The following is a 6,900-nucleotide window of genomic DNA, read 5'->3' as shown; positions in this document are numbered from 1 at the left end:
GACTGTCATACCTCCTCAAGGCCCGCGCCGCTCTGGTCCCAGCGTCCACACTGCTCCGACCAGGTTCTGCTGATGTCCAGGTGACGACGTGTGCGCACGCGTCCGGGTGCACGTGCACGACCGGGAACACGCTAGGGGACACACGCACATACATGCGCTAGGGTTGTACGGCATGCCTCCGGCTCCTTAACCCCTTAAGGACCAAACTTCTGGAATAAAAAGGAATCATGACATGTCACACATGTCATGTGCCCTTAAGGGGTTAAAGTGACAGTACCATGTTTTACCTATGAACTGGTACTCTATTTATATATTGCCCTATTTTGTTCCCTTGCCTATCAGCTCTCTCCTAACCCTATTTATACCTCCCTCTTTCATCACTTTCTTGCCCTGTCGTGGTTTATTGTAGCCCTTGTCTTTTCCTGGTATCTACAAATACAAAAAGAGAAGTCCTGCGCTCACTCCCATTACTACTGGGCCGGCAGCAAGGACTACAATACACATCAGCCCCAATATATAGTAAAAACCAAAGAAAATAAAAAGTTACCTGCGCTCTCTCCTTAATCCCTAAGTATATATAGACAAATGGAGGTCATTTAGTTGCTCCAATGGCCCTTGGAGGGAATGCCGCCTACCAACATCAAGGCAGACCCCCTTAAGCGGGTCCTAACACTGACCCTTCAGCCTGCTTCCTTGAGCTTCTGGCAAAGATATCTCTAATGAGACAGAGAGGAGTATTTTTTATATACACCCCAATATACTTATTAACCCTTAATAGGGAACACATGGGTGGCAGCATTGTAACCAGGCTTTGTGATACAAAGTAAATACAAATACAAAAAGAGAAGTCCTGCGCTCACTCCCATTACTACTGGGCCGGCAGCAAGGACTACAATACACATCAGAAGCTCAAGGAAGCAGGCTGAAGGGTCAGTGTTAGGACCCGCTTAGGGGGGGTCTGCCTTGACGTTGGCAGGCGGGCATTCCCTCCAATGGCCATTGGAGCAACTAAATGACCTCCATTTGTCTAAATATACATAGGAATTAAGGAGAGAGCGCAGGTAACTTTTTATTTTCTTTGTTTTTTCCTGGTATCTGACTTCGGCTTGTCTCTGATTTTCCGTATTTCTGGTTTCCCTGACCCTTGGCTTTGATTATCAATTATCCGTACTTCTCCTAGCCTGACCTTGGCTCGTCTGACCATTCTGTTTTTTTCCTATTTTCTATTCACATTAAGTCCGGTCACTTTAAGGACCGGTAATACGTCTAGCTAGTTGTCTTTTAGTCCTATAGTTAGCGTGTTGGGGGAATATAACCTTGACACTGACATAGAATAGAAAACCAGAAAAATCAAGAAAAACTAAACAAGAATTGTAAAAAGAGTACTGTATACCAGAAGCCAAGGTCAGACATCAGAACAGAACAGAACAAGTCCTGACACACTGACACATACAGATTACCAGACACACAGATACACACACTGACAAACATACAGACACACTGACAACACACAATGACAAACCTACAGACACGCAGATGTACATAAACTTACAAAACACACAGACACATAGGCCTTTCAAACATTACACTTTCATAGCTACCCTCCAGTTTCCTACCATCCGGTGCTGGAGGGTGACTTTCCTGGATGTCCACACTGCTGGTTAAAGCTGTTGAGAGTAAGGGGCTTGCTCTCCCAGTCTGTGCACACTCCTCTCTGCCATCTTCTCCCCTCCTGCAAAGCTCTGTTATCTGGGAGAAAGTGAAAATCTCTAATTTCCTGTCATGGCCGTATCTGTTTTTTTTTTTTTTTATCCTCCTCCTGACTCCACTATATATAATTGCCCCCCTAGTCAACCCCAAATGCCCCTAGGCACACCTATTACCTATATTGCCTTTTTTTCAACTTTACTTTCTGCCCGAACCTAGATCCTTCTTTGTGTGGGTAGATGATGGCCCTGTGGGACACGTCATCTGCCCACACTAGATAGCACTGTGAAATTCCAGTGCATGCCCAGTAAAACACTTAGGCATTTGCTATTGTTTCAAATTTGGACGGGAATTTCGTCTATTCATTGCTTCGTCAGAAAGACAAATTAATTCATAGAAATTTCGAACAAACATGTTGTTCGTGTAATATGTAAAACCAGAAAAGGCAAGGAGCACTCCTACACCCCACATGTCCTCCCTCACTCTATGGGGGTCAATATGAGTAGGGGGGTGTATACTAAACAGTGAGCTAGAAAAACCTCCCCTCCAATTAAGCAACCCATTGTGCGACACCTATTTAAATAAATAACAGGAGGACATAGTGTCCCCCCTGAGCCCCCACCCGTGCCTCAGGAGTGGGGGCTATTCAACTAAATGGAGACCTATGGTCCTCCCACCGGCCCCAACACATTAGCAGTGGGTGGGGGCCCTAAATGACAATAGTGGAGACCTATTGGCCCTCTCAGTGAGTGGTGGGGCCTCTAAAAGACAATAGTGGTGGGGGACTTAATGTCCCGGTACACACCTATAAGTGGTATGAGTAGTAGGTGGGGCAAGGACCTATTGTCCCCTCCTCCAGCCCCCAGCCATTTGCGGCAGGTGGGGGCCCTAAAAGACAAGGACAATAGGAAGACCTATTGTCGTGGTTGTCATCCTCGGCCCCCACCCGTAAACAGCCGGTGGAGGCCCTATATGACAATAGGGGGGAGGCTACCCCCGCCCCCCACCCATGAGCGGCGGGTAGGGGCCCTAAAAGACAATAGTGGTGGGGGTGCAAAAAAAATATCAAGTAAGTGAATAATTTGCAAGTGAAAATAGAAATACCTTAAAAGGCAGGCAGCATTAGTTGCAGTGTGTTCGGGCACTGGACCGCGGCACAGGTCTTCCAAAGGTCTTCCATCACGTTGTCAGACGCACAACGTCAGGACGCACTAAGAGAGCCCGTACCTTTTGGAAGACCTGTGCCGCGTTCCAGTGCCCGAACACACTGCAGAAGTTTACTAAGGGTCTGAGGACTCGCCATACAGGGACAGAGCCAACGTGATTTTATTGTATGCTGCTGCTAATAAAGGTTTGAAATACATCCATCCGCTGTCCTGCCTATACTATCGTGGTCCTGCATTCTGAATTTTCTGGGCTATTATAGTGAGATCAGACTTCTAGTGCTCCACTTTTGTGAGTTGATTGGTTTACCTTTCTATATATTTTTGCGCAAATATTTTTTTCTCTTTTTAGAATGACTTAGGTAGTAAAATGGGGGAGCATTTTACTACCTAAGTCATTCAGCATCTGGGAAGATATATCATCCCTTCTAAAGTTTTCTATGTAAGTGTTTTCCCTTTTGCACTTGATTGTATCACTTGGTCACTTTGATGATACATTATATAGTGTATTAATTATTTTACACTTTGACATTTTTTTTGTATAAGTATATGCGCATAAATGTATGCACATATCACTTAAAGGCACAGCGCACTTTTTTATTTTCTATTCTAATAGTGGTGGGGGACCTAATGTCCCATCACCCCACCGATGAGTGGCAGTGGGGACCCTAAATAACCAAAAGGGGAAGGACCTTCCCCCACCCATGAGCAGCAGGTGGGGTCCCTAGAAGACAAGAGGGGGGAAGACCTATTGTTACCACATCCATAACCTATTGTTACCACACCCATGAGCGACGAGTGGGGGCCCTAAATGACAATGGGGCAAGGACTTATTGTCCCCCCCCCCGGACCCCAGCCATGAGCGGTGGGTGGGGGCCTTATATGACAATAGAGGGAGAGGCTATTGTCCCCTCAGCCCCCACCCATGAGTGGCAGGTGGGGGCCCTAAAAGACAATAGGGGGCACCTATTGTCACCCCGGTCCCACCGATGAGCGGCGAGTGGGAGCCCTAAATGACAATGGGGCAAGGACCTATTGTCCCCTCCGCCAGACTCCAGCCATGAGCGGTGGCCTTTAAAGACAATGAGGTGAAGACCTATTGTCGTCGTCCCCCCCTGGCCCACCACCCTTGGCAGGTGGGGGCCCTTAAACACAATAGTGGTGGGGAAACTAATGTCCCATCCCCCCCACTCCCCACCCATGAGTGGCGGGTGGGGACCCTAAATAACCATAAAGGGGAGGACCTAATGTCCCCCACAGCCCCCACCCATGATCGGTGGGTGGGGTCCCTAAATGACAATGGGGATGACCTATTGTCCTCCCTGCCCCCACAAATGAGCGGCAGGTGGGGGCCCTAAAAGACAATATGGGGCACCTATTGTCCCCCTCGGCCCCACCCATGAGCAGCGAGTTAGGGCCCTAAATGACAATGGGATGAGGACCTATTACCCCTCCCCAAGACCCCAGCCATGAGCGGCGGGTGGGGGCCCTAAAAGACAATGGGGGGAAGACCTATTTTCGTAGTTGTCGTCCTCGGCCCCCACCCATGAGCAGCCGTTAGGGGCCCTAAAAGACTGTGACGAAACCAATCTCGCCACATTGTATTGGAGGAGCCTGGTTGCCCGCCTGCTGCCTCTGGACTATGGACCGGCAGCTAAAGGGTTAATTTGACTGTGCAGAAGGATTTATTTCTCCCTTTCTGCACAGCAGTTCGGTAGATTTCATCTAGATTTCATCTACCGAACAAACAGCCGTTCACCAACCTCCCCAGAGCCGTGGGAAGCCGGCCGGCGCTGTTAATTGGCCACCCAGAAGCTGGAGTGTGCTGCCAATTTACCTCCCTGAAGCTGCGGTTAATTGCCTGTTAACTGTGTGGCCGCTGTTACACTTAGCGGCCGCTAGGTGGCGCTGTTCTGGAGCTCCCCGGGCAGCCAACACTTTTCTGCCCGGCTTTCATGCACCAAAATCGGACACTTTTACGTGCAGGCACCGCTGAACCTCCAGCCCCTGGTTCTCATTCGTATGAATTTGGTGAATGCAGGGAAATTCGGTAGTTTGTTTTATGTGAACTGTAGTAACCCAGATAGCCTGCCATGGAGCCTGTTCGTATAATTGAAGATTATGCTAGCGTTAGTGTACTTATAATCTTAATTTTAGTAATGACAGGAGGCGAGTATTTTGCATTAACTCTCTTTACTAACTCACATAGCAGTAAAGAAAAGGTGAAAACATTAACCAATCAAAAGAAAGTAGGAGGTATAGTATTCACAGTAATGAGGCTCCTCCCCCTCTTTCGAGAGCGACATCAAATACAATAAAAGTTTTAAAAGAGAACGGATAAAGTCTTGCAACATGCACCAACGGGTGACTTTTCAAATACGAAGTCCTAGGGTGATCCAAACATGCACCAACAGATGACTTGTCCAATTGCGAAGTCCTGGTTTCTGAAGGAAGGTCCAAACATGTCCATCCTGAGTGTAAGCAGTAATGTCTTGAGGTTATGCTGAAAGAGAGTGTGGAAGAGGTTAGGAACCGGTCTGGCAACTGTTTGCAGTAATGTAATAAACCCAGCACAAACTCTAACGAAATGTACCTAGTCTAAGTATGACAACCAACAGTAACGAAGCTGTAGTTAAATAAGGTACACGTATTATATATACCAGGTAGTACACGTCTTATATATACCAGGTAGAAAATATGAAGGAAAATATAGAGTATAGGTATACTTACATGAGATTTCATCCCTCGAGGGTGCGGAGGGTGGGAAAATACTCGCCTCCTGTCATTACTAAAATTAAGATTATAAGTACACTAACGCTAGCATAATCTTCAATTTTACCACATGACAGGAGGCTTCATATTTTGCATTTTTAACGCTGATGAAGGAGAGACGTGGCTGCCCCCGAGTTTGGGCGGAAATAGAAGGTCCGAAAGGTCGCTTCGCGTGACCAATCCGCGGCTCGTAGGATGTCTGTCAGTGATGCTCCCGCGGAGAAAGCCGACGAGGCCGCCGCTCCGCGAACTGAGTGGGCACCGAAGGTGTCTTCTACACCTGCTAGAGACAGGATCCATCGAATCCATCTGGCGAGGGTGGTAGTAGAGACGGGAACGTGAGGTCTAACATAAGACACCAATAGTTGTCCCGACGATGAAACCCGAAGGAGGGAAGTGACCTGGACATAACGACGCAGAGCAGAGACCACGCAAAGCAGCGGTTCGGTAGGATAAAAGGGGTAGAAAACCGACGATGAGTCCGATTTAGTACGACGAGACACTTGGAAGGTAACTCCCTCTGGGGAGACCGAAAAGGCGTCGACGTCGAAAGCCCGCACGTCCGAAACTCTGCGGAACGATACCAGACAAAGTAGGAGTGTTAGTTTGGCCGACAGTTGTCGGAGTGAGAGTCTGTCGTTATCTGGCCAGTCTCGCAGAAACTGTAGGACGACTTCCACGTCCCATAACCGAGTGTACTTGGGCCTGGGGGGCCTTTGAAGTCTGATGCCCCTGAGGAGGCGGCATACCAGAGGGTGTTTCCCGACGGGTGAACCCAGGACCGGAACGTGAGCCGCTGAGATCGCGGAGCGCACGACGTTGAGGGATCGGTAAGACCTGCCCGCGGAGTATAGGTGGGAGAGAAAATTCAAGATGGCCGTTACAGGTGCCGTAAAGGGATCAAAGTTCCGTTCACTGCACCAAGTGGACCAGGAATTCCATGCTGCGAGATAGCATCGTCTGGTTCCTGGTGCCCACGAATCCCATAAGAGGTCTCTAGCTGTCTGCGATAAGTCCTCGGTCTGCCAGGCACCCCTGAAAGAGTCCAGGCTACTAGAGAGAGGCGGTCTTCCAGAATGAGAGGATGGGGGTTCCCTCTCGGGTCTGTGAGGAGTGTCCGGTAGGACGGTATGAGGAGAGGGTCCCTGTAGGATGAAGCTAGAAGGTCCGGGAACCATGGTTGGCTCGGCCATAGGGGAGTGATGAGGAGCAGAGACCCGCGTTGCGTCTTTAAGTATTGTATCGTCCTTGCCACCAT

The sequence above is a fragment of the Pelobates fuscus genome, chromosome 5 (genome assembly GCF_036172605.1).
Source record: "Pelobates fuscus isolate aPelFus1 chromosome 5, aPelFus1.pri, whole genome shotgun sequence".
Classification (NCBI taxonomy): domain Eukaryota; kingdom Metazoa; phylum Chordata; class Amphibia; order Anura; family Pelobatidae; genus Pelobates; species Pelobates fuscus.
Note: the sequence above shows the minus strand (reverse complement) of the source record.